The sequence below is a fragment of the Silene latifolia genome, chromosome Y (assembly GCF_048544455.1).
Source record: "Silene latifolia isolate original U9 population chromosome Y, ASM4854445v1, whole genome shotgun sequence".
In the NCBI taxonomy this organism is placed as follows: Eukaryota; Viridiplantae; Streptophyta; class Magnoliopsida; order Caryophyllales; family Caryophyllaceae; genus Silene; species Silene latifolia.
This window is the reverse complement of record NC_133538.1, coordinates 79,826,337-79,835,918: the sequence shown is the minus strand read 5'-3', so window position 1 is coordinate 79,835,918 and position 9,582 is coordinate 79,826,337.

The following is a 9,582-nucleotide window of genomic DNA, read 5'->3' as shown; positions in this document are numbered from 1 at the left end:
TAAGGGTGCCTAGAGAATTATAAATAGCTTGTCTTTATCGACTCAAGTGGGTAATACTTGACCCGTCACAAGTTTGTGACGGGTAATTACCCGTCACAAATGAAACCTTAACATTGAAAGCTTTAGAAAACGGTGGAGATGTTTGGTGTATGTTAAGCATTTAAAGCAATCTCATCTTTTATCAAATAGTGCATACTTATAATCAATTTCCATGAGAACATGACATTGAAACTACTTTTTTTTTTCTTTCAACCGTAAAGAAAGTTTTTATACAATTGGCATTAGACTCATATGGTCTAATGCACTTTTTTTAGTAATATCATAAACTAAGATAACTAAGTAACTAAAACGGCTTAGATCAATGTGTTGATGGCTTACGGCTGGCTGCACACAGAGTTCTACTTCAACATCCAACTCATTCTTGAAAGGACGATTAGATCTGGCCAAATGAACGGCCATGTCTTTACTCATCTTAATTGACAAAGTTTCGGAGAAATACCTGGAACAAGACACAAAAATGTACCTCGGAAATTCATCCCCTTGGCTATGATAAACACCATCAAGAGACCAATGAGACCCTTGAACTATCAAGAAAGCGCAAAGTGCACTTACGCCACTAGGACGTAGAAAGAAAAGGCGGAAAGCAGACCAAGATCTACCTCCAGAGGAGAGAAAACTCCTACACTTTGAACAACAAACCCCGCGGACAAGCAACTCATAGCCTAGAAAAGCAAGTAAAGAGATAGCTAAAGATGTAGAAATCAGCCTATACAGTCCTCTAACCAAAACCATCTCAACAGGCGAGAGAGAGATGGCCGGTTGCAATATTACCGTCGTCATTATTAAGCCTAGAATAATCTAACGAACAAGCACCCCAATGTATAAGGGACAAGACACCCTTAGCCAAAAGAAGGTTATTATGTGACGAACTACCACCCCAAAGAATAAGGGACAGGGCACCTTAGCAAAGAGGAGATTATTATTTGGAATACTGACAAACAAAATACACAAGGACTAAACAACATAAGTAGATTGAAATGGAGACCACCGCATCCGACCCAACCAACACCATTACAAAAAACCTACTCAAATCTACCAAGTCACTTCCCAAACAGAGAAACCCCACCAACCAAGAACTCATTTATGACATTGAAACTTGATAGCATTTAATTACCATTCAAGTACCAAAATCTTAATATAGTACGTTGACATTCAGTTTTATGAAAAAAATTGTCTACAAAATGTGATGTTCACTAGCTAGAAATTACACTCTACCTCTATATACTCACACCATTACTTTACTCTTTTCTCTACTACTAATTGTTGCACCGCATCCTAATGGGCGCGGTGCCCCAATTTACTCGAATGCTAAGTGGAAGTGAGTCGGTAGCGTATCAATAGAAATAAGGGTGATTTTTATATGTAAATATATTATAGATGGTGGAACAAACGTATAATTTATTACAAATTTGGCGCAAATGCTTCAAAACGGCATGTCTAATGCAAAATAATTATAGCGCAACGATCGTAAAATAAAAGATCGAATGATAGCGCCACAAAGGCGTAATACGAGGCCTTTCTTTTTACAAACATACTTAAAGACTGAGATTACAACACGAAACAACCAAGTTTCTCTTATTCCGCAATAAACCGACAACAGAACGCTCCGCATAAGAAAATATATGAGAAAGGTTATCGACCTACAAATACTTCCTCTCAAAAATCTTAGAAGTCTATCTACCAGTTCTTTGTTCCCCAATTAAAGGAAAAACAATCCACATATATTAGGCAAATACCCACTTCAATCAAACTTATAACTTAACGGACCATTTTTTATGTTCAAAGCTTTTGAGGGTAACCCATACACCATTTAACTGACCAACAGAAAAACTTCAACAGCACGTCTTTCACAAGTCACTTGTGCATGTTTATTGTTTCCAAAACAAAAAAACACCTACAATCAAACCACCTAAACTATGAATCATATCATTGCCTCAATTATGTTAAATCCATAAATAATCTGCGCAAAACACGATATTCAAAATCGAATCTATACGATTTGACGATGTATCAGAAAGAAAGAAATATACCCAACATAAGCAGCCAATTGATTAAATCTATTTCATCATCAGACGCAATGTTTTACCTAATTATGTAACTATCTGCACTAATTATGATAACTTGGCACAAGCTATTACAAAAGAGAATAAAAATCAAGAGTAAGTGGACGCACATGATTGTAATACTACGGTTTTATGACTCTCTGGGTACTCTATCGAGTGGGCCTTACTCTGTCGAGTAAGGGTGTGTTGCGATTTAAAATAGTTTCTGACCTGTTGGGTACTCGATCGAGTAGCCTTGGTACTCGATCGAGTAGGCGGCACTCGATCGAGTACGTCAGTTACTCGATCGAGTAGCCGGTTTACGTGGGGATGATTTGTCGGATTTTGTTAATAATGCGATTTAATATATAAACACTTCCGTCACTTTCATAATACACTTTTACAAACCTAATTACTTTCAAAATAGATTGCAACTTACGTTCTTCGCACTCATCTCATTATTGACAAATCCCGGAGCGTGGAAGGTCGAAATTCGTCTTTACTTACACCTTTGTGATCCTTGCGTCGATGGTAAGATCTACGTACTGTTTTTATGGTATTTTGTTAAAGTTAGTTAAACCCTAATTTGGGATTTGGGGGTTTTGTTGCCTTTTTTGATTGGTAGTAATTGTATGATCGTATGTTAGGAGGAGGATTCGTAGAAGAGGCCTTTTGATAAAAGCTGTTGAGATCGTCTAACTGTATTGCATTCCAGGTAGGGTTTCCCTACTCAGTATTAGTCCCATAATGTGTTGGTGGTGATTTGTGATTGTTGATTGTTATCATACGAGTATTGCGACGGTTGTTGGTTTTGATTGTTGTTTAGTAGTTGTGATTGTTTGTATCTGTCTGTGTTCTTTGGGGCGCGTCCCTGGCTAAGTGGAGTCATTTGCGGGAGTGGCTTCACGCCCATTATTCGCCTTCTGTGGAACCCGCCACAGAAGGGATGTGCACATCAATGGATTTGGGTTTATCGCTCGACGGAGATGAGCGAGGATTAGCTGGGAACGGTTGCGGTCCCCCACTGGCGGCGTGGAGTGACCTGCTACGATGGGCACTCTGGCAGGGCTACACACTTTAGTGTGTAGTCAGTATTGTGGAGTTGGGAATGGAGTTCGGAGTATATCTGTGATGATTGAGCTGTGTTGTTTGTTGTGTTGTTGAATTATATAAATTGTGTGATTAGTACTGACCCCGTTTATTGTTTTAAAAACTGTGGTGATCCATTCGGGTATGGTGAGCAGTTTTTGAGCAGGTATGAGTAGAGATACATGGGCTAGCTGGGATGAGTCATCACTGCAGTTAGAAGAGTCTTCCGCTGTTGTCACACATTATGTTTAACTTTTAGACATTTGTTTTTTGAGAATATGTATTCACATTTTATCAGTTTGGTTTCCGGATTGTAATCATTCACTTAACTTTATACTATTTAAATACTGTTTCATTATTGTCTTATGATTATCATTGCCTCGGGCAACCGAGATGGTAACATCTTTATACCTGAGTGGTCCTGTTAAGGCACTTGGAGTATGGGGGTATTACAAAATGGTATCAGAGGGACGATCCTGAAACCTGTAACCAATGAATCTAATGAACATAGGGAGTCAATTAAAATGAACCCGGGGTAAAGGTTGTAGGAGCTAATGCAAAGGCTTGGGAGACGTCCTAAAGTCGCGAACTCGCCCTACAATTTTGAACTGGTCACATGGGGGGTATATGTCAAAGTTGTATGTGGTGTTTACTAGTTTGTATGTGATATGACGATATATGTTATGAATTGTTGGATGTTGGGAGTAGAGATTGAAAACATGATTGAAAAATTTGGTGGGGTCTGTTTGTATGTTGGTCGCATAAAGAAGCATGATGGATGTTTACTATGTGGCATTTGATAACATGAAGTAGTGTAATTGTTGATCATATGAGGAGTTGTGTAGAATTGCATGCTTAGTTATATTATAATGTTGAGTTTATAAAGTTGCATAGTATGTTGGGTTATGAGAGATAATATGCGGGTAGTATGTACGAGTCAGCATGACTCGATCGAGTAGGGGGTCACTCGATCGAGTGGCTGTGCTACTCGGTCGAGTATGTTAGAGATAAGAAGGTCTGTTTTGGGTCTGAGGTCGGGGCACTCGATCGAGTATGGTGGGCACTCGATAGAGTAGCCTCTACTCGATCGAGTAGGTTTAGGCACTCGATCGAGTGTGTTCTGGGCAGTCAGTTTTCGTGTTTTGGGGTTATAGTGCGTATGTTCATATCTACCTTTTCTTATATAGTTTCAAGATGCCGCCCAAGAAAACCGCCTTGTATGCGAGAGCTGAGAGCATGAACATCGATGATATAGTTAAGATGTTGGAGCATCAAGATGCTCTTACGGAGGCCCTAAAGAGAGTGGGAAAGGATAAGGAGGTTGATCACTCTAAGATCAGCCTTTATATAGCGAGGTTTAACCCAAAAGAGTACAAGGGGACCGGGGAGCCAATTCTTCTTGACAATTGGCATCGTGAGATGGAGAACACACTAGACCTGGTACATTGTCCTGATGAGATGAAAGTAGAACAAGCTGCTTTCTACTTGAGGGAGGCAGCTGGTGAGTGGTGGGATAAGGTGAAAGCGAGTTCTAGAGATATGTATACGAAGCAGGGCTTACCTGTTATACATTGGGAATGAGTTCCGGAGGGCTATGATGAAAGAGTTTGTACCTGAGCATGTGAGAAGTAAGCTGAGGGAGGAGTTTGATGGGTTTAGGATGACATCTGAGATGTCAGTTGCTGAGTACTACAAGCAGTTTATTGAGAAGTCTAGGTATGCTAAGGACATGGGTTTGAGTGAGGAGAACCTAGCGCTGAGATTTGAGAGGGGGTTGACTCCCCCAATATCATGGATAAGTTACCCGTGGGAGTCCTCACCGATGTTAAGGAAGCTTAGGAGAGGGCTGGGAGGGCTGAGAGGTTGGTGGAGATGGCCCGAGAGAGAGTGGGTGAGAAAAGAAAGGCTGAGAGTGAAGGTGGTGGCCAATCTAACTACAAGAAAGGCAACCACAATCAGGCTAGAGCATTTTCTTCTGGTTCAGGGTTCAGTGCTGGGGCTTCCTTTGTGCATGGTCGTGTGAGTGGTAGTGGTAGTTGGGGGATGACCTGCTATGGCTGTGGCAGTGTAGGCCACAAGAGACATGAGTGCACGAGTGTACCTGGAGCTTTTCAGAGATCGGCTCAGGGGAGCTATTCTCAGGGACCGGCACAGAGTTATGCGAGTAACAGACCAGCTGGTTCATGGTTTAACCGAGGAGGTCAGAGCAACCAGGGTGGAGGTAACCGCAATGGCGGTAATTCCTATCAGAAATCAGCTACGAACAACAACAACAATCAAGGGTCGGGTGCTAAGCTGACCACATCAGCCAGTACTGTCCAGGGAGGTGGACAGAATACCAGTGGAAAGCTGTTCATGATGGACAAGAAAGCAACTGAGGACGATGCACATGTTATCACTGGTACCTTTCTTGTTAATGGTATTCATACCTTTGTTTTGTTTAATTTGGGGGTGTCTCAGTCATTTGTATCTTCGATTCATGTTAAACGGTTGGGTTTGAGGGTATATGAGTTTGTAAGTGAGAATGTTTTTATACCTTCAGGTGAGTCTGTATCATGTGGGAGGTTGTATAAGGATGTCTCTATGATAGTTGGGCAAGTTGATCTACCTGTGGACTTGCTAGAGTTTCCTTTAAACGGTTTTGAGATGATAGTCGGGATGGATTGGTTGGGAATGTACAAAGCTAAGATACACTGTCATCAAAAGAAAGTGTCTTTGAGAGGTCCTAAGGGTGTTAGCGTGTCTTATCGTGGGTTTGTGGTCAAACCCAAAGTTAAGTTGATTGCAGCTATGACCTTGAAGTCTTATCTGAGGAAGGAATGCCCTTTGATCTTGTGCTATGTGAGAGATGACCGGATAGAGAGTCCGGCGGTTGATCAGATACCAGTGGTGGGTGAGTTTACAGATGTCTTTCTAGAGGAGATTCCGGGGTTGCCACCGAAGAGGGAGATAGATTTCACGGTTGAGTTGAAACCAGGGACGGGCCAATCTCTAAGGCATCATACCGGATGGGTCCTAAGGAGATGGAGGAGCTCAGGAAACAGTTAGATGATCTGATAGAGAAGGGATACATTAGACCTAGGGTATCACCGTGGGGATCACCGGCTCTTTTTGTGAAGAAGAAAGATGGTAGCTTGAGGTTGTGCATAGACTACAGGGAGCTGAACCGAGTGACGGTGAAGAACAAGTATCCTTTGCCAAGGATAGATGACCCTTTTAATCAGTTGAGTAGTGCATCAGTCTTTTCCAAGATTGATTTGAGGTCGGGGTACCATCAGGTGAAGATTATAGAGGTGGACATACCAAAGACAGCTTTCACGTCTAGGTATGGCCATTATGAGTATGTGGTGATGCCTTTTGGGTTATCTAATGCACCGGCTATGTTTATGGACTTGATGAACAGAATATTCAGACAGTTTTTGGACAAGTTTATGGTGGTGTTTATCGATGACATCTTAGTCTATTCCAAGACTAAGGAGGAGCATGAGGAGCATCTGAGGATTGTGTTGCAGACCTTGAGGGAGCATGAGTTATATGCTAAGTTGTCCAAGTGTGAGTTCTGGTTAGAGAAAGTTGCTTTTATGGGGCATGTGATCTCTAAGGATGAGGTAGCTGTGGATCCGGCAAAGATTGAGGCAGTGACAAAGTGGGAAGCACCAAAGAATGTTGCTGAGATCAGGAAATTCTTGGGTTTAGCTGGATACTACAGACGGTTCGTGAAGGATTTCTTCAAGATTGCTAGACCTATGACAGCTTTGATGAGGAAAGAGAACAGGTTTCATTGGGATGAGAGTTATGAGACGGCGTTCCAAACATTAAAGGAGCGTTTGACCACAACTCCTATCTTAGCATTGCCTGAAGGGATCGAGAACTTTGAGGTTTATACAGATGCCTCAAATAATGGGTTGGGATGTGTGTTGATGCAGAACGGTAAAGTGATTGCCTATGCTTCTAGGCAATTGAAACCTTATGAGGAGAACTATCCTACACACGATCTAGAGTTGGGTGCAGTGGTGTTTGCTCTCAAGATATGGAGACATTACCTTTATGGGGCGACCTTTAAGGTATTTTCTGATCACAAGAGTCTCAAGTACATCTTCACTCAAAAGGAGTTGAATATGAGACAGAGGAGGTGGATGGAGCTGATTGGCGAGACATGGATATTATCTACCATGAAGGAAAAGCCAATGTTGTTGCAGATGCTTTGAGTAGGAAGAGTGTACATTCTTTGTGTACAGCTTTATCTTTGATGAGGTGGGGAAGTTTGGGATACATATGATGCAGAGAGGGGATGCTATGGGAGATTTGACAGTGCAGCCTGATCTTTATGATGATATTCGAGGTAAACAGGTGTTGGATCCTAAGATAGTGGAGTGGAGAGCTGGAGTAGAGAAAGGGACAATGTCTCGATTCTCTATTCATTCAGATGGTAGTTTGAGGTTTGATGGTAGGTGGTGTGTCCCTAATGATGAAGAGCTGAAAAAGACAATCATGACAGAGGCACATTGTACACCATATTCAGTACATCCAGGTGGTGACAAGCTATACAAGGATTTAAAGAACACGTTCTGGTGGCCTGGGATGAAGAAAGAAACAGCTGAGTTTGTGGCCCGTTGTTTGACATGCCAGAGAGTTAAAGGGGAACAACGGCGAACACAAGGTAAGATTCAATCTTTAGAGGTACCTGAGTGGAAGTGGGAATCCATTTCCATGGATTTTATCGTGGGTTTGCCGAAGAGTCAACAGGGTAACAACATGATATGGGTAATAGTGGATCGACTGACCAAGTCAGCTCATTTTGTGCCAATGAAAGATACATGGACTAAGGCACAATTAGCTATGGCTTATTAGAAGAATGTGCTAAAGTTGCATGGAATCCCTAAGGACATAGTATCTGACAGAGATGCGAGATTTATCTCAAAGTTTTGGAAAGAGTTGCATGAATCTTTGGGAACGACTTTGAAGATGAGTACAGCATTTCATCCCTGCGACGACGGTCGATCGAGAGAACGATCAAGACTCTTGAGGATATGTTACGAGCTTGTGTGATGGACTTTGGTGGTAGCTGGGAACAGAGGTTGGATTTGATAGAGTTTTCTTACAATAACAGCTATCACACTAGTATTGGCATGACACCGTTTAAGGCCTTATATGGGAGGAGATGTAGGAGTCCGATTTATTGGGACGATGGTGCTGAGGCAGTGGTTCTAGGACCAGAGATGGTACATGAGATGGTTGAACAGATTAAGATGATCAAGGAAAGGATGAGAGCGGCTCAGGATAAGCAAAAGAGTTATGCAGATCTACATCGCCGGGATATAGAGTTTCAGGTTGGGGACAAGTTCTTCTGAAAGTGTCTCCTATGCGTGGGGTTATGAGATTTGGAAAGAAAGGCAAGCTGAGTCAGAAGTTCATAGGGCCTTATGAGATCTTAGAGCAGGTTGGAGAGGTTGTATATCGTTTGGCTTTACCAGCTGCGTTAGAGAGGGCGTATAATGTGTTTCATATATCTCAGCTGCGGAAGTATGTGAGTGATCCGTCACATGTGTTAGAGGCAGAGAGCTTAGAGCTAGATGAGTCCTTGTCATACCTTGAGGTGCCTAAGCAGATTCTTGACCGGAAGGTTAGGAAGACTAGGAGTGGAGAGACAGTTTTGCTCAAAATCCTTTGGTCTAACCACGAGACTGAGGAAGCTACATGGGAGGCAGAGGAGGCTATGAGAGAGCGTTGCCCTTTCCTTTTTGATCAGGTATGTATGGTTACGGGGACGTAACCTTGCTTTTTTTTAGGGGGTAGGAGATGATCGCAAAGAGTTGTTAAGAGCTTTTATACCCTTTTTGTGTTGTGTTGGTATGTTTGTTGTGGTTGAGTCGGGTTGAGTTTGTGTTAGTAACATGTTTTTATGTTGAGTTTTGTTTTGGTTGTTGTGTCGGGAGTGTAGTAGGATGTCTTTGTTTTTTTGTGGTTTGAACTTCGGGGACGAAGTTCTTTTTAAGGAGGGAAGACTGTAATACTACGGTTTTATGAGTCTCAGGGTACTCTATCGAGTGGGCCTTACTCTGTCGAGTAAGGGTGTGTTGCGATTTAAAATAGTTTCTGACCTGTTGGGTACTCGATCGAGTAGCCTTGGTACTCGATCGAGTAGGCGGCACTCGATCGAGTACGTCAGTTACTCGATCGAGTAGCCGGTTTACGGGGGGATGATTTGTCGAATTTTGTTAATAATGCGATTTAATATATAAACACTTCCGTCACTTTCATAATACACTTTTACAAACCTAATTACTTTCAAAAGAGATTGCAACCTACGTTTTTCGCACTCATCGCATTATTGACAAATCCCGGAGCATGGAAGGTCGGAATTCGTCTTTCTTTACACCTTTGTGATCCT